Here is a 19,182-nt window from a genome sequence, read left to right as displayed (position 1 = left end):
CTTTCCAAAGACTTCCGGGGTCATGTCCGGGACTCTGCCTTCCACTTCTTTCAGCCGCAGCACGACTGTCTGCTTCATCCAGGGCTCCAGGGGAGGGAGACCGTCTGCAGGGCCGGAGCGATCTGGGGTGGAGGTGGAGGCGGAAGGGGCTTCTCCCGGGGTCTTGGCAGGGGCGGCGGCGGCGGCGGTCAGCGGCTTCTTGGTGGTCTGTCTCTTCCCCATCTTGTCGCAGAGGAGTTCTCAGGAGGGCTTCCCAGAGATCTTGATCGGATTCCTTCTCCTTCTTCTTCCTCGGCGGCTTCACTCTTGCTTAGCCTTTGAAAAGGCTATTGAGCGTCTACTGCCCGGAGGTAGTAACGCAGAGTGAACAAGGAGGGGGAAGATCACAAACTCGTTCTGTGTGGGGGCTAAGCCTCAAACCCAATAGCAGCAAGCAGGTGAAGCCGAATTTAATCGACGATCCTACCAGACCGAGAAGAGGGTACCCCACAGAGACCAAATGGCTGGGATAGATGCAAGTGGTTGTCAACGTCCTAGCTGGAAGCAGAGACACCCCTAAAGGCAAGGTCGATACTACACTTGATCTTAGCCAAAAGGCCGAGTAGCGATTAGAGGTACACCTATTTTTGATTGAAAAGATACTTTTATTGCATAAGCATCAAAAACAACATGTTACGTGTAATCGGGGTACATCTCACCCTGTACTGCGACGCAGCGCACCACATAGCAATACAGTTCCAAACATACGATAAATACATTCAGGCCAATAAATACATTCGCTCAGCGGTATGATGTCTGACGTGATGTGCACGGAGGATGAATCCCCCGGACCACCACGTCATGCATGACGCCGCTTACCCCAAAAACTGTAGCATCCTAATACGATATACATTTCCTAGTTACTATGTCATGCACGAAAACGATAACTGAAAAAAGAAAACACTATCAACAATAGGCATCGGGTGTGTGGGGGGGGGGGGAAGGGGGGGGAAGGGGGAAACACAGGCCCGAAGCTTTATTGAAGGGACAAAGACACGCAAGGGGGAGTAGGGGGAAGGGGGAAATCTTCAGACGTCCTCTTCCTCCTTAAAGTCCAACAAGGAATAGTCTCTGAGCAGACTGAGGATCAGTCTGCGACAGTCCTCAATGGACATCCTCTCCCGCTGGTGGATGAGGCGCTTTCTGGCGCACCATAAAGCGTCCTTAAAACAGCACAGCACCCGCCAGGCGCCGTCAATGTCCTCCAAAGAAAAAGTTCCACAGAATAGTCCATTCAACACCCCAAAGTGAGTGATGGCTGTCTGTGGCACAAAGTCCTTGAGTTCAGGTTCCAGGGCCCCCAACAGGGCCTGAGCAAATGAGCACTCCCAGAAAACGTGGTAGGACGTTTCCTCATGGATGATGCAGAAGGGGCAGTGTCTGTATCTGCTCAGGTTCCTGGCATGCATAAATGTCCTGAGAGGCAGTCCCCCCTGGATAGCCATCCATGCCAGGTCTTTGTGCCTGTTGGTGAGGATGTTTGAAGAAACATTCCTCCAGACCACCTTGCAGGTGTCCGAAGGCAGGCCTGGAACCGACTCCAAAATGTCGCTGGCTCGGATGAGCTTGTAGATCGTCTTTGGCTTCCACAAGTCCGGCTTGACTCCCTGCAGCCCTTGCTCCCTGATGAACTTGAAGGTATCCAAGTAGAACCAAGGAGTGTCCCAGTTGTAGGGGATGGAACTATCCCAAGTGTCCCACCCCAGGGACCTCCAGAGAGGCAACAGGAAGAAGCGAGACATTGCGTTCCCGCCAGAGTCCGTAGTCCGTCTTGGCAAAGTTCTGCGGACGCAGTTGCAAGCAAAGAACACCCTCAGCTGGGTGGCGATGTCGGGCACGCCCTTACCGCCCTTGAGGGGTTCCTTGAACATGACTGCCCGCTTCACTCTGTCCATCTTGGAGCCCCAGATGAAGTGAAACACCGCCCTGGTGATGGCCTTGCAGGTGTTGACCCGGGGGGGCCAGGCCTGGGCGAGGTACTGCAACACAGGGAGAATCTCGCTGCGGAGTACCAGTGTCTTCCCTTCGATGGTGAGGTCTCTGAGGCTCCAGAGTCCAAACTTTTGGCGCATCTTGGCCAGTCTCTCCTCCCAAGACTTCAGGGCTGCGCCCTCGGCACCAAACCAAACTCCCAAAATCTTCATGAAGTCTGTCTTGATGCCAAAGGGCATGGATGCAGAAGAAGGCAGGAACCACTTTCCGAAGAGCATGACTTCCGACTTCCCGCAGTTGACCTTTGCCCCCGAAGCTTGGCCGAAGTCCTCGCAGGTCTGGACGAGCAGGTCGATGGAGCGCTGGTTGGCACAGAACACCGTCACGTCGTCCATGTAGAGCGAGCACTTCACTTCCCGTCTGTCTGGTCCCGGTGCGGTGATTCCCCCGATCTCTGGATTCCGTCTGATGCATTCGGCGAAGAGCTCTATACAGCAAACAAAAAGCAGAGGTGAGAGAGGACAGCCTTGTCTGACCCCGGAGAGAACCGGGAAGGGGTCAGTCTTCCAGCCGTTCACCTGCACGGAGCTACAGATGTCATTATACATGATGTCAACATATGAACAAAACATTTCCCCGAGACCAAACCTGCGCAGGGCTCTGCACATAAACCCATGGGAGACACGGTCAAAGGCCTTCTCCTGATCAAGACTGACCAGGGCCGCGTGCACACGGCGGTCCTTGATGTATTGGACCGTGTCCCGGACAAGCGCTAGGCTGTCCGCGATCCTGCGGCCAGGAATGCCACAAGTCTGATCCGGGTTGATGATCTGTCCGATGACAGCCTTCAGTCTGTTCGCCATGACCTTGGCGAGGATCTTGTAGTCCACGTTCAGAAGAGAGATGGGACGCCAATTTTTCAAGTCACATCTCTCCCCCTTACGCTTGTACAGGATCGTGATCATCCCCTCCCTCAACGAAGGAGGCATCTTGCCCTCCACCACCATCTCCTCGTACAGCTCGAGCAGGTCCGGGCCCACGAGATCCCACAGCGCTACATAGAGCTCCGCTGGGAGACCGTCGCAGCCCGGGGTCCTGCCTTGCCTAAAGGATTTAGCGGCAGAGTGCAGCTCCTCCAACGTCAAGGGGGCGTTGGTGGCCGACAAACCTGCAGGATCAATAGTGTTAGAGATACCTGACAAGAACCTGTCGGCCGCTTCCGAGTTTGTTTCTTTAGGGGAGTAGAGGTCGGAGTAGTAGTCGCTGACCACTTCCATCACGGCCTCCTTCCCCTTCTGGAGTGTTCCGGTCTTGTCACGCAGCTCCGACAGGGGTGTGTGTCCTGAGTGGAGTTTCCTGAAAAAGAAAGAGTTACACTTCTCACCTTTCTCGAGATGCTCCACCTTGGCACGGAAGACAATGTGCCTGGATTCTTCCTCAAAGTGCTTTTTCAAGCACTTCTTGGTGTCCTCCAGGTCTTGCCTCACGTCCCAGCCACAGTGATGAAGGTCCTGCAGGGACTGCAGCTGACGCTGCAGCCTCCTGAGTTCCTTCCTCCTGGCACACACTTGCTGGCGTCCCCTGGCCTGAAAGAAGCTGCGCAGCTTGACTTTCACGAACTCCCACCAGTCGCTGACCTTAGGAAAGAAAGACTTCTCCTCTCGCCAGGCACCGTAGATTTCCCTGAGCTCCGCTAGCAGTTCCTCATCGCCCAGCAGGGTGCAATTCAGCTTCCAGGAGCCTGGGCCCGGGGCGAAGCCCTCTCCCAGATCACCTTGAAAGTGAATGGCCCTGTGGTCAGAGAAAAAGCAGGGAACCATGGAGAACCCGCGGTGCCTGACTGCCCTGGAGGTGAGCACAAAGTCAATCCTGGAGCGCACAGATCCATCGGGGCGGCTCCATGAGTAGTTCACGGAACCGCGCCCCACGGATCCCACTGCGTCTCGCAGGGAGGCCTCCGTAATCATCTCCCGGAGCAGCTTCGAGGTGGCGTCGAGTTTTGCGTACATGCTGGAGCTGCGCCCATCCTCCTCTATCGGACAGTTAAAATCACCGCCGATTACTACTGTTCTCGTTGTGGCGAGTTGCGTCCGCAGGGTTTGGAAAAGTTCCAGCCGCGCGTTCTTCTCCGGGGGGGCGTACACGTTGATGAGCCTAACGGGCTCCCCCGCCCACGAACCATCTATGACCAGAAGGCGGCCACAGACGAGCTCATGGACGGAGTCAACAGTGAAACGTCCTCCCCTGATAAGAACCGCAACCCCTGCGGACTTGCAATCGCCACCCCCAGACCAGTAGGAGGGACCATGGGTCCACTGGGAGGACAAATGAGTGTACCTCCTCAGAGGGGGAAGTGCGCACTCCTGAAGCATGTACACATCACTCTGCTGTGTGGAAAGAAAGGTCAGCACAGTCTGCCTCCTAGACACGTCCTTTATGCTCCTCACATTAATGGAAAAGATAGATATCTCAGCCATCATGGGAAAGAGATGAAGGGGTTAGTCGGCAGGGGCTGTGCTTACCTCCCCTGGGGAGGGGGGGCGACCTCTGTGACCTCTGCAGCCTGACAGGTGTCCTGGCCCAGACCAATCTGATTGAGGACCTCGTTGAGGACCTCATTGAAGTCGGTGGAGAGATCTGGTTCCGACTGGGTCAGAGCCATCTCTTCCTCCACCTCTTCTTCCTCCAGCGTGTCGAGGTCCTCCCCCACGGGGTCGGGGCCTGCGGCATTCTGGAGGACGGCAGGCCGCTTGGTGGCAGAGGAGATGTCCTCCGCCGCCGGGCTGGCCTGCTCCTTCTTCCGCTTCCTGTACCCCGCCGCAGAGTTGCTGACAGGGGTGACAGGGGGAAGGGGCGGGAAGTCCTCCTGGGAGGACAGGTCCGGGGGGGGTGGGACCGGGGCAGGGGCAGGGGGGCAAGGGGGGGTAGGGGCAGGGGGACCAGGGGCCGAGGGGCCGGAGGCCGGGACAGAGGGACCAGGGGCAGGGGCAGGGGGGCCGGGGGCAGGGGGGCCGGGGGCAGGGGGACCAGGGGCAGGGGGGGCAGGGGGACCAGGGGGGGGGGGGCCAGGGGCAGGGGCAGGGGGGCCAGGGGCGGGAGGGCCAGGGGCAGGGGCAGGGGGACCAGGGGCAGGGGGACCAGGGGCAGGGGTACCTGGGGGCTGGGGGGGGTTCCTCTTACCCGGGTCCTTTGGAGGCTTTTGTGGCGCTGGTTTGGTGGCCGGGCCCTTGCTCAGGGCCCCGGCGTACGTCCTGCTTCTTTCTGGGCAGTCTCTGTAGACGTGCTCGGACCGTCCACAGAGGTTGCAGGTTCTGGACCTTGGGCAGTCCTTGGTCTCGTGACCTGCAGACCTACAGAACCTACAAGAAAGCACACTGCATTCCTTACCCTCGTGCCCCGGCTGGCCGCACTTGCGGCATGACTGGGGTAGGTCTGGGTAGTGTAGGAGTCCTGATGACGGTCCCAGGGAGAAGCATTGTTGCAGGTGTTGGAGATCTCCAGCGGGACGATCTCTTAGTAGCCTGCAAAACACAGCCCACTTACCAGTCCAGAAGCCGTTGGTGTCTAGTATCCGGACTGGGTCCTTCAACACGACACAAAACCTTTGGAGGTAGGTGGCTATGTCTCTGCCGGGGACGTGAGGGTTCCTCATGGACACCGTGATCCTTCTTTCGTCCCTTTGAATGGGAGAGTTCGCAGCGAACTTCCGGAAGAGGGAGTCGGGTCCAGCGGTCTTCACTGCCTCCCAGTACCTTCTGCACACCTGTAGTGAGACAAAGGTGACCAGGAACATACCTCTCACAAAGGACTGCACCGACAGGGTCTCTGCCTTGCTGAATCCCTGCTCGAGTATCATCTTCTTGCCGAAGACTTCCGGGGTCATTTCCGGGATTCTGCCATCCACCTCTTTCAGCCGCAGCACGACTGTCTGCTTCATCCAGGGCTCCAAGGGAGGGAGACCGTCTGCAGGGCCGGGGCGGTCTGGGGTGGAGGTGGAGGCGGAGGCGGCTTCTCCCGGGGTCTTGGCGGTGGTGGCGTTCTGTGGCTTCTTCACGGTCTGTTTCTTCCCCATCTTGGCGCAGAGGAGTTCAGAAGGGCTTCCCAGGGATCTTGGTCGGGTTCCTTCTCCTTCTTCTTCCTCGGCGGCTTCACTCTCGCTTGCTTAGCCTTTGAAAAGGCTATTGAGCGTCTACTGCCCGGAGGTAGTAACGCAGAGTGAACAAGGGGGGGGAAGATCACAAACTCGTTCTGTGTGGGGGCTAAGCCTCAAACCCAATAGCAGCAAGTAGGTGAAGCCGGATTTAACCGACGATCCTACAAGGCCGAGAAGAGGGTACCCCACACAGACCAAATGGCTTGGATAGATGCAAGTGTTTCTCAACGTCCTAGCTGGAAGCCGGGACACCCCTAAAGGCAAGGTCGATACTACACTTGATCTTAGCCAAAAGGCCGAGAAGCGATCACCTATTGCTTTACCTGGCAATGACAAATTATTATTTAACAAATTTGACTATGCAGTATTTTATTTGAAAGGTTACTCATTGGTTCCATATTTCAATTATGGGTAGCACTACAAAAAGATAATATATGAAATTGCAGCTTGAAGTCGCCATAAAAAGAAGCAGGCAGTGGGTGCAGGAGCAGAGGGGCTAGTAATATATGTAGTCAGAAGTATCATATCATTGTGTATGTAAGCTGGAGAACCACTCCATCTGCATATGAAAACTTGCTGCTTAAAAAAGAACTAAATGCATTTTTTTTCCCTTTGTGTACTATTATAGAGATTTCCCTTCGCTTTTTGTTCACAGCAAAACCAGGAAGTGTGAAGAAATCCATGAAGAAACCCCTAGTTTTCACAAGGGTCACCAAAACTAGCTTCCTTATCGGAAGATTTCCCCTCTATTACTGTTCTGGGATATTACTTTCAGGAATATTAGTAAACCGTACAAATAGGGAGGGTGAAGCTGCCTAACTGTGGCACAGACTGAAATAAAAAGCCAACAGGTGTTCTAATCCCCTCCACTCCATCCCAAAAAAAAGTTTTGCCTTTTTTATACTCAGGGCTTTTATTCTAAGAGAATAGGTGCAGGTACTCCCCCTTCTGAGTCACTCCTTGTCTCCACCCATCTCCGAGAACCATCCTGTGGTTTCACCATCTTCCCATCTCCCAGTACCGCACCTTTTAGAGAATACAGAACAAAGTATCATATTGTTGTGCTAAGTAATTTGTATGGAATGTGTTAATGATAACAAGAAAAGCAGAAACATATATCTCCTGCAATAAATAAGAAAACAACAGCAGTGAGCGCTAATCCTGATAGCGGCTGAGCACTCTAAGCAACCAATAAAACTTAAAAGCAATAACATAAAATAGTGCAGCGCTGAAATAGTGACAATATGACAAAAATTGTCCACTAAAAGTCTTGTTCATAAGAACGTATCCAGTGTCAGATGTGAATTCAGAATTGGTGATCCGTGTGGAAATGGCTGGAAAACGCACTCACCAGAAGTAAGACACATAAACGCAGTGTGCATTAAAAGCTCATGGGTCATCAGTCCAGAGGGAAGTAAAGCTGGTCCGGTTACAGGAATGGTGGGTCCCTCCTCCGTAAATGCAGCAACGGATCTTCCTTCTCTCGATTAGAAGTAGAAATCCAAGATCCAGGTTCTGCAAGCAAAAGCTCCTCAAGGGAGTTTTAGGGAAGGACACCCATAGTGAAGTAGGTCATAAAAGGCAGCTTTATTCAAAATAGTGATATCCAATTCAAAGCAGGCAGGTATCATACAGATGTGTCAGCAAGACAACTAACCCTGGCACTTCGAATAGTGGCCGCCGGGCCTCCACGTGGCTCCGGCGGCGTAGCGTCTCGACGTCCAGGCTCCTCCTTACGCGTTACGTGCGCACGCACATCTTCAGAGGTATGGACCCCCAGCCACATTAGATTACCCCAAGCAACAATAGACCTAGCATTCAACAATTGACCCCCGCAGCAACATTAAACCCCCTCAGCAACAATAGATACCCCACCAGCAACAATACACCTCCCCAGCAACACTAGAGCCCCTTACACACCCCACCACCCCTTGCCATTAAATACATTCAGTGCTGGATATGCTGAAACTGCATTCCCCCCGTGTTCCTGCTGACAAAAAGCAAAGCCCTGGTTATACTTTAATTAGTAGTAAGATTATGTGTAGTACTTACAATACACCTGCACCACAGTTCTTTTACACAGTAACTAATTGTAAGATTGTAAGGGAGGTGCTTACGGTAACCTCAGTTCCACAGCCTGCTTTCCCTTTTTAGATTGAATTTCAATCAGTGTGTGGCCATCCCTGTTCGATGGACATTGTCAATCAGTGGTTACAACCAATCAGCTATATATGTTTTTAATAACTAAACTTTAGCTTTAAGTGGGTAACTTTAATCTTTGAATCCAAGTTATAACTAGGGTTGTCAGTTCAAATCCCAACCATGGGACTACTTGCCTGGAATTTTCATGTTCTCCTTGTGACTGCAAGGGTTTCCTCCAGGTACTCTAGTTTCCTCCAACACCCCAAAAGACATGCTGGTAGGTGGCTCCTGTCAAAACTAGCCCATACTAGGGTCAGTTTTGACAGGAGCCACTTAACCTACCAGCATGTCTTTGGAGTACGTATGTGTGTTAGGGACCTTAGATTGTAAGCTCTTTGAGGACAGGGCAAATGTGAATGTGCAATATATACTGTATGTAAAGTGCTGCATAAATTGTCAGTGCTATATACAGTAAGTACCTCCAATAAATAAATAATAAATAAAATAACCGCTGTCTATGACACTTTTTTGACATTTATTATAAATTGGTGTTTACATTTGCTACAACCTGTAGAGCTTCTGCTCCAGCAACAAAACAGAATTATAAGAAAAGAAGCCTTTCAATACCATGAGAAATCTGTTAAATCTAAGTGCATCTGGATTGTATAATATTCAGGTTAAGGTGAATTGTGTGATTTCCTATAAGTGGATAGCATTAGCCATACATCAACTGATTGATGCAGATTAGAGAGCAGTGACACTGCGAAAGGTACCAATGCTTGCTGCTTGTCTACAAAATACTCTAAAAAAGATGGCAAAGAAAGGTTAACAACAGGCATTGTTGCTGTGTTTCTCAATAACTGATCAATTCCTCTTGAAATAAGGTACACATGCATTTACAATGTCTAGAAAATACATTGCAACCAAAAAGGCTGAATTGAATTTAGTCACACATCACTAGCAGGACACATTCGCGGCATCATTTTTTCTGACAGATTCTTTTCAATAATCAAGCAGAGAAAAAAGCACTAATTAGCAAATGCATCAGCATCTCTATAAATCAAAACCACTGTGACCAGACAGGATTTTCTGACTGCCTATTGTGTTCGGAACTGGCAACATCCTATCTAATTCCCAGATGGGTTCTGCTTTAGTAATCCATTTACATACTTGTTCATTGCCTCTCTTTGGTTACTGAATGCACATTTTCAGCACTAATTTGACATTCAGTTATCCTTAGAAACCAAACCTCGGGCTTTACAGCGCGTGCATTTACCTAGAAATCACACACAAGGACAAAGCATTGGAGGACAAATGACTGTTGTTAGCAAAACTGTTTTAATGGGATGTATTTTAATTTTAAGTATCATTTTTTTTTCATAATTTACCAGTGATTCATGAATTAAATTGCTGCAAGCCATACAACAGTCAGCTCTACCTTGGACATAAACTGCCATATAGTCAGGTTAAGGATTACAGAGACTTCAAACGTCAAACAATTTGTAGAGTGATAAAGAAGTGACATGCAAAATCTTTGGAATCGAGGTGTAAAAAACATGTTATTGTAAAAAACAATACTCAACTGGCTGCCTTTAGTGCCATCAGGAGATGTCAGTCTTCATCAATCCTTAAAACTGGTCCCTTAGTGCATTCTGTTGTGATTTTAATAAAATCTACTGCTCAAGCCCTGAAGAAGGGGAGGCTTTTCCCCCTGAAATGCGTTAGCTGTATCTGATGCTCTTAACTCTTACATATTTAAAAAAGTGAGATGGACTTTTGTATCAGGTGCTCCTCAGTACAAAGCCACAAATTTACAGCCTTGCGAACACTTCCTTTGTCACTATCAGCCTAGGACCAAAACAGGGTCCATCTATACTATATTTCAACCATGGATCTGCTTTTTTGAAGGAAAAATCTCTTTAAGGTAGATCTACTGGAAGCAAAATTCACTTCTATTGGTCCATTGCTATCACGCACACATCAGTCAATAAAGAAAGATGTGTACATCATGCAGTCTGACAAGTTAAGAGGGGTAAAAACAGACCGATTCTCAAGATTTTAGGGTTAGTTGACATGGCTGGTAAAGTTTGCTTTGCTATATCCAAAACAGATTTTTTTTGTACTTTATTCTAGAAGGAATTTTTTATGTGAGCAATAATAAGCTATTACTTAAATATTATATCAGTGTTGCACATGATAGCCAGTAATAATACTTTCACTACACATTAAGAGAGGTCCTCCAAACCCAACTAATGTAGAAAAATAGTAATGCAGTCAGACAGAATTTGTAATAACAGCCTCCATTTTAATAGTGTTAACCCCACTTTTCTGTTACAGCAGTTGTAAAGGGTGTCTAAATATCAGTCTAAGGCCTCTTGATCTCTGCAATGTGTATGCTATTTAGTCCTGACTCCTGCATTCTGTGCATCAATTACTCCCGATCCCTGCACTCCATGGATTATGCACTCCTGACTCCTGCAGTCTATGAGATAGGTATTTTCCATCCATAACAAAGTAAGCTCAGATTTTATTTAATCAAACTCATTTAAGCCCCTCCCACTATTAACACAGTATGGACACACCCACAATTCTCTGCAGCATGCCACATCATTTCCCTACTAATGATGCCCAAGGCAATTTGTCTTTGAATGCCTGCCCCTTGTTGTTAAGGTCTGTGATCAATTGTTTAGGGTGTGTTGAAAAAAAAAGGATGGGTAACTTTGTAGGTGTGGCAACAGTTGTTAAGGGTTGTATTTGTTTGGGTGTGGTTAAAAGTTGACATGAACAGTAGGGTGTCCCTGAATTTCATTTTGAAAACCTTTGAGCTTTAGTTTATTTGCTTAATATGGAAAGTCAGCACAACTAATTCTGAAGCGGAACTTACAACTCTAGTAAAGTACTAAAATACAACCTTTCTTGACTTCTATTCTGTTTGTATCCTAGAAGTGATGCTTAGTATCTCTTCCTACTCATTTGGTAGTAGAAGTACACAGATTCCCATGTCCATTAAATCCTGTAATCAGTTTTTAACTAGCTTCTCATAAAACTATATATTTTAAAATTTGTAAAGTTTTCTTGTTACATATATTTGCCATATATATCAGGATTAGTTTTATTGTACAAGCATACATTATCTTCAGTATACAGAGTGAATATTAGCTTTTGTTTTTATTCACATTGTAAAGAAAGCTGCATAAGGCGATTGACTTCATGCAATATAATATATATTAATCTCCACTTGCAGTAGAGTTGATTTAATAGAGAAATAACATATTCAGTTAGTTGAATAAGTGTTTGCTGTTCTTAGTTTTCAAGGTGGAGCTGCACATACTGTATATCAAGTCAAACAATCGTCTGCTATCAAAATTTCCCAAATTTTTTTTCATTACCTTTACACATGATTGAGTATTCAAAGCTTGCCCTATTTACTAACATTCACTTTGCAAAGTTAACATTCACTTTGTTGGGGAAAGAGCCTGTACTTCTTTAGCAAATCAACCGGTTACCCCATAATGTTCTGCAGTGCATGTTTGAGGTGATTCTAATTTTTTGCATTTACTCCAGACAGTTTAATATAGTCTAAAAAACTGATGCTTAAAAGGTTTGTTTCTTCAGTTTTCTTTCAAAATATTTGTATACATTTCAAAGTAGAACAGGGCACATTGCATATACAGTACAGTATATGGCCATTCAGATAAATTCCCTGCTACCATATTTGTGCCAGAATAGCTGGACCTACAAATCTAGCAATGCTATCTTTTATTCCTGCAGACTATTGGCATTAAAAAAAAAAAATCATAGTTTGTGCTGTTTTTAGTGAATTTTGTAAGATTTTATTGAAGCATGCTGATAATGCAACCTCTGGAAGTAATACTTACTAGAGTGATCCTTAATACTTTAGTAGACAAGCAAAATAGATCAACACTAATTGCAATTTTGAAAACAGCAAGTAAAAAGAGGCTACGTGTCTACGAGACTGTGTGTCAAAGCACTGTGTAGTTACTTTACAATTGAAGTTATTTGTTATTACCCCCTCGGTACAGAAGCAAGCAAGATCTAGAAAAGAGAATCAGAGGGTGGAATTGACAAGAAATATGCCTGTTCATTAGCTGATTAAGGTGTAATAATGAAATAACCATGCAACAGTTACAAATTAAACAAGTGAATACACAATAAATGCTAAATATCAAGGTAGCTGCTGCTGTGATAAACATAAACCATGTAACTAAGATATAAAAAAAAAAGCTCCACTTACCCTATTAGTATATAAAAAAATAATGCTGATACACAAATTATATTGACCCAAAAATGCCTATCCAGTGCAAAATGTCTTTAAAGTGCTGTTTCAGTCTAATGCAAAGTGCTGTAGTGCAAGATCTGACATCACCGATGTGATGAAGCACGTAAGGTAAGAACAGGAACTTCTTGATATTGTGCTGCTTCCACCCATTGGAACGCACACCGGCTCCCACATGGATCGGAGAGGCAGTGGCTTCAAAATAAGCAATGGCAGATCATTCTGGGGAGAGCACCCAAGTGTAATCTTTTTATTTTATTTGCGGCTTTTATTAAACAGTATGAGGATTGTTTTTTGGCTTGCTCTTCTTTTACGGGTGATAAGAATTTGGGTGCATCAGTTCCATGGATGAGGCTGTATTACACAGTGGGTCTCTGATACAGTGCATATTGACCTTCCTTGGTGTAGGCTTAGGGTATCAACAACTTCTGGTGAGCTCAGTCCCTGGTGATTATACAGTGATTATATGGTTATATGATTAATTTTCTTGATCCTGCTATTGTGGTGAAAGGTAAGAGGTAGTATTGTGTCTAAAACTGTCTTTAAGAAAACCAACAGAAATGGATATATCCTGAATCAAAGTGGTTCCTAAAGGACGGGTTGTCGAGATAAGATGTAATTGCACTGAGATTCAGAACTAAAATGAAAATGTAGAAGTCTTAAAACATTGGTTTTTGGAGAAGGGTTATGATGATAAGGTTTTAAAGGGAAGAAGTTGAAAATGTGAGATCTTATGATAGGGAGAATTTGTTATAGGATTGGGAAAAGAGTAATCAGGATTGAAAATAGGTTTCATTGTGCTTTGATAACTACTTTCTCTACAGAATCTTATGAGATTAGGAATATATTCAAAAAATACTGGCCAATCCTAAATAGATAAATTTTGGCATCTGTTTAGCCAGAATCTCCCTATACTCTTCAAAAAAGTCCCTCACCTTAGGAATATAGTTGTCCCCAACGTTATTGAACCTTCTATAACAAGCCTCCTATTTTGGGGGAACAGCCTTACTGCAAGGAACGATGTTTAGGTTTCCTCAAGTTTTGCGTTAATACTGATACTCCTAGCTGCACATACCTCTGTATAGCTGACAAAATTGAAGAGGGGAAGCCCTGTGTAAGATTCAGGGTGTTCCCAGTCAGAGCTTACAAAGAGTTGAGGACTTTCACAGCCTGCATGTGATGTCATTGGGTGCCTGGGTGGTCAATCACCAAGTAACGGCACTGTCAGGTAGAAGGGTGTGAATCACATGGTCCCCCCCCCCCCCCCATCACCTGGAAATACTGGTATTTTTATTTGATCCCATCCATTTAACAAAGTGGGGGGAGCAAACAGAATGTAAAATTAATGTGGACTTAGTGCTTTTGTCTACATGGTCAAGTTCACTTCAAAACAATATTGCTCAAGATTTCTACACTGGGGTATACTGAACCCTGCTGACCCGATCCAAACATGTATTAAATGTCCACCCCCATCTAAAGCTATGTCAAATTCCTAAATTCATAAATGGACTCTAGCTCACATAGTGAAAGAGAGATAATATTATACTATCAGTCTGCTGTTTCTTCTTCATAGGAGAAACATCCAGTCACAGGCAGGAAGAAGGAGATTATTATTATTATTATTATACAGGATTTATATAGCGCCAACAGTTTGCGCAGTGCTTTACAATATAAGGGAGACAGTACAATTACAATACATTTTAGTACAGAGGGAATATGAGGGCCCTGCTCCTGAAGCTTACACTCTAAAGGAAGGGGGAGGTGATACAAAAGGTGATAGCTGCGGGGGATGATCTGGTGGAGGTGATTCAAGTACAGTTCTTAGGTGGAGGTAGGGTAGGCTTCCCTGAAGAAGTGAGTTTTCAAAGATCGCCTAAAGGCAGACAGGGTGGGGGCTGACCGGACATGCTGTGGTAGGGAGTTCCAGAGGATGGGAGAGGCTCTGGAGAAGTCCTGGAGGCGAGCTTGGAAGGAGGTGATGAGGGAGCTAGAGAGGAGGATATCATGGGAGGAGCAGAGTGGGCGATTTGAGCGGCATCTGTTGATGAGGTTGGCAATGTAGCTAGGGGCAGTGTTGTGGATGGCTCTGTAAGCTGTGGTTAGTATTTTGAATTTTATACGTTGGGTTAGTGGAAGCCAGTGAAGGGATTGGCAGAGAGGGGCAGCAGTCGCTGTTCAGTTGGTAAGGTGTATGAGATGACCTATATGTGTTACCTAAAGTGTATGTGTTTCTAAAACCTTAAAGCAGTAGTAAACATTTCTGTTAAAAAAAATGGTCCCCTGCATTGCATACTAGCATATTATAACAGACTTACCTTTAAAGCGGATCCCTCCAACAACAAGCTGTCACCGTTGCCAGAGTTTCCATTTTCACCCGATTTTGCTTCTAGGTTCTTTCGTTCCAGCAGCTTGGATGGCCAGGCCACAATGATGTCACTCCCGCGCATGCACATGGGAGTCATAATCGTGGTACAGCATCCTGAATGGACAGCACAGTGTGCCTTCCATGCCGGTCGCAGTGCGTATATGCCGGTGATGTCACCTGCTGATACAAATGTAAAAATCTTCTAAACAGTGCACTTTTATAAGAAAATAACTGAATCTAATTATAGGCTTATTTGTAGGTATAACTGCAAAAGCAGACGTTACTACCTCTTTAACCTTTATTTTTAGTTTTTGATATACACTAGCAGGGAAAGATTAAAACCCCTGTCATTTTAGTATTTCTACTTTCCTTGCAGTCTCAAGCTAGAGAATTCATGTACTTATTACTTACTGCAGCAAGGAAAGTTAGGTCCCCTGCTCTATTAGACAGGACAGTGCTTTGTTACAAATCTGTTTGAAACTTAGGACTTGTAGGCAAGTTGCTTATTTCAGCCTGGTTAAGTGTTGCCCCAACCAGGAGGGATAGAGTTAATGTTTTCCTGGGGTTTTCCTTGGTGGGCTTCTTGGGTCTGACCCATTGCTTCTGTGTAAAAGGGACAGGGGTTCGGGTCCAAGAGTCAATCGTCGCTGTTGTTTTTTTTACTAATGATGCCTTTCCTGGCATCCATTCTGTCAGCCTGCTGTATCATGCCGATTCCAGAGTGCCTATTAATGTACATCTGGATATAAGAATATAAGGGAATTGCTGGGACCTTCTGTCCTTCCTAAAGATGCAACAAGTTTCAGTAAAATGTCTAATGTAGCCCAAAAGAACCCACCCCAGGGTAGGCCTCCCATGCAACCCATACTTGTCACCCAATGAGGATGGAAACATGGAGGAAGTATCACCAAGGGGTTTATTTACTAAAGCTGGAGTGTGCAAAATCAGACTCACTTCTGCATAGAAACCAATCAGCTTCCAGGTTTCATTGCCAAAGCTTCATTGAACAAGCTGAGGTTAGAAGCTGATTGGTTTCTATGCAGAAGGGAGTCTGATTTTGGACTCTCCAGCTTTAGTAAATAAACCCCCAAGTGTCTCCAGCCTACTATCCCACACCAGCTTACAGATTGGATGGACCAAAATACAAATCTATGTGCAGGTAAAACAGCTTCCATATATGTATTTTACTTGTATAGTTAGACATTTATCTGTTAAAGACAGTGTGATACATTTCTTCTTTGGACCCATGAACTACATATACACCTGTTCATGAGCACACACATTATTAAAGTAATTAAGTTTGGAAAGCCCCTTAAATTTTGAGCTGTAGTAATTTTCAAAGTAAACATATCACATTACACTGAAAATAGTTTCTCAACAATTCATAGCTCAATGTGTAAAAAAGTAAGCTTAAAGTTCATTTATAGCCAAAACCCTTTTTTTTCTTTTGATAGAGTGGGGACGAGTTAAAAACACAATCAACCACTTTGAGGACAATGCTCTACCAGATGGAAAGTGAAGGAAAATTTGCAAGAGGAAAAGAGACAACGATACAAAGCTGACAGAGGTTCTAGAATTCCTCTTCCTGTGAAAAATATTACTTCTGTCCGGATTGTTCTTGGAGAGTTTCCTTCACTTCCTGTCTGGTGAAAAGGTTGTCCCTGGGACAGGAGGTCAGTAAATCTTTGACAGGGGCTCTAATCCTTCCTCAAAATATGAAATGAAAAACAAAGGTTTGGCCTTTGGATTTATTTTAACATTCTCAAAGCGGTTTTGAACCGCAGACTTTTTTGTAGAAAAAAAAAACCTGAAGGACAATGGCATAATGTGCTAGTATGCACCACTTATTAGCAGATTATGAAATGCTTACCTTAGAACAAAACCCTCCAGTGGAACTTTGTCACCACTGACAGGATTCCTTCTTCACCCTGTCTTTCTTCCAGGTTTGCGTGCTTCTTGCCGCCTGACTTGACGAGCCATGATTATGTCACTCCCACGCATTTGGCCATGGCACAGAGCTTTGAAGGGATGGCACAGGTATCCTGACCCTTCAGAGTGCATGCACCGGTGACATCACTGGCTGCATGCAGTGTATCTCCTAAACCAGGGGTGGGCAAACTTTTTGACTTGAGGGACGCAATGGGTTCATATATTGGACCCGGGGGCCGGACTAGCTGCTGGCCGGCCCAGCCACTACCATGCCATCCATAGTAAGTATAGTAATATTCCCCCATAGTAAGCATAGTAATTAATTCACCATATAGTAATTCATCACCCATAGTAATTCATCCCCCATAGTAATTCATCCCCCATAGTAATTCATCCCCCATATAGTAATTCATCCCCCATAGTAATTCAACCCCCATATAGTAATTCATCCCCCATAGTAATTCAACCCCCATATAGTAATTCATCCCCCATAGTAATTCATCCTCCATAGTAATTCATCCCCCATAGTAATTCAACCCCCATATAGTAATTCATCCCCCATATAGTAATTCAACCCCCATATAGTAATTCATCCCCCATATAGTAATTCATCCCCCATATAGTAATTCATCCCCCATATTAAGTCCCCCGTGTCAATTCACTTACCTTTGCTCCGCGCGTTCCTCTCGCCGTCTTCCCGCGCCGCTCCGGAAAATCTGTCTCCTATGAGGATCTGTCCCCCTCGACGTATCTGCGCATGTGCCAGTTTCAGGCATTAGCAGCCGATCGGCGATCTCCGGCACATGCGCAGATACGTCGAGGCGGACAGATCTTCAGGGCGGACTGTGAGAGGAGCCTAGTGGGAGCCTAGCTCCGCGGGCCGGATTAAAAGGTCCGCCGGGCCGTAGTTTGCCCATTGCTGTCCTAAACAGTGCAAGATTTTCACTGTATCTACAGGTAAGCCTTATTATAAGCTTACCTGTAGGTACGAGTTTAAAAAACAGACTTTATTTCCACTTTAACTCACCCACTAGTTTATATTAAAGAGTATGTAAAGCTAGTGTTACAGAATTATCGGTGATCTGAGAGCGAGTTATGACAAAGATGCAGCCTGCAGTGTCTGTATTTAAAGAGGAAAGAGAAAACACGTTGCTCAATTGCAGTCCGAGTTTAATGTGTTAAACAGAAATAGATCACATTATACAGATAATTCATTTCTTTATAGTGGCAGCGCAGGCCACATGGAAAAGCACATCAATTTGTATTAGAGAATTACCATTACTAACATATAGGATACTAAACAGAGAAAGTGAGTGTCACAACAAACACAAAACCGAACAAAGATAGCATAAACAAAGTGTGACTAACCTGTATTTAAAGAGAGGACAGAAAACACATGTTGCTCAATGGCATATTTGCATTCCCAGGGAGCTTGTTGGTTGTTAGTCTCCTGAAGTCACACTACAAATCATTAGGGCTCCCTCCACTCACAACACTAACGCTTTTTAATGTTTTGGATAGAGTCTATGTTGGTAAAGACCCCTGCCAGTCTTGATTTTGTATTTTACTGTTGTTGTTGTCTGTGTCCCATTGGAAAGGTTTCTCTTTACTTTGTGCCCCAGATATACAACAGTAGTTCTCTCCAAAGCTATGGCATTTCCTTCCAAATGCAGTTGTTACTAGGACAGCTTACCTCAGTGGAACATTTTGCCTTACCTCCTGATCCTATGAATACTCAAACTCTTTGATTTTCTTATCACAATCCATAGCAGACAATGTTCACCAAGACAAATAAAGGCGGTAAGGACCCTTTCACATGGGGTGGACCTATTAAGGGATCCGCTTGCCCAGCAGGGGGATCTGCCTGCTGATCCCCACTGAGCAAGTGGATGACAGATCCGTGTCCATTCAGCTTATGCAGAGTGAACACGGACACAGCCTGCTGTCCTCTATGGGCTGTCGGATGTCTACTGTCAACCGATCTGATCCCAATCCATCTGTTTTTAGCGGTCAGTATTGGATCACAGAATTTATGGAAACATGCCCGTTTACACACACTACTCCATGGAGAGCAAGGGAGCATGTGATCAGGTGCACTTGAGAAACTGATAGACGGACCCGATCGGTCCACTCATGTGAAAGGGGCCTAAATCTCCCATGTGGGAACACAAACAACAATAAAAACCTCACAACCCAACCTCCCCTATTCCATTCCACTTTTAAAGTGGTAGTAAAATCAGCTTTTTTTATTTATACCTACAAGTAGGCCTATAATAAGGATTACCTGTAGGTACAAGAAATACCTCCAAAACATGCAATGTTTAG

General features: G+C 45.9%; 1 pseudogene; it reads right to left on the bottom strand.

The window, feature by feature from the left end:
- Positions 1-6,339: 6,339 nt before the first annotated feature.
- Positions 6,340-6,432, bottom strand: LOC149456502 (U2 spliceosomal RNA; annotated as a pseudogene).
- Between the last annotated feature and the right edge of the window lie 12,750 nt (positions 6,433-19,182).

The sequence above is a fragment of the Staurois parvus genome, unplaced genomic scaffold (genome assembly GCF_062004578.1).
Source record: "Staurois parvus isolate SC_StPar_1 unplaced genomic scaffold, SC_StPar_1.0 ptg000361l, whole genome shotgun sequence".
NCBI classification, from domain to species: domain Eukaryota; kingdom Metazoa; phylum Chordata; class Amphibia; order Anura; family Ranidae; genus Staurois; species Staurois parvus.
The sequence above is the reverse complement of the archived record's forward strand: the minus strand, read 5'-3'. Positions and strand labels throughout refer to the sequence as shown.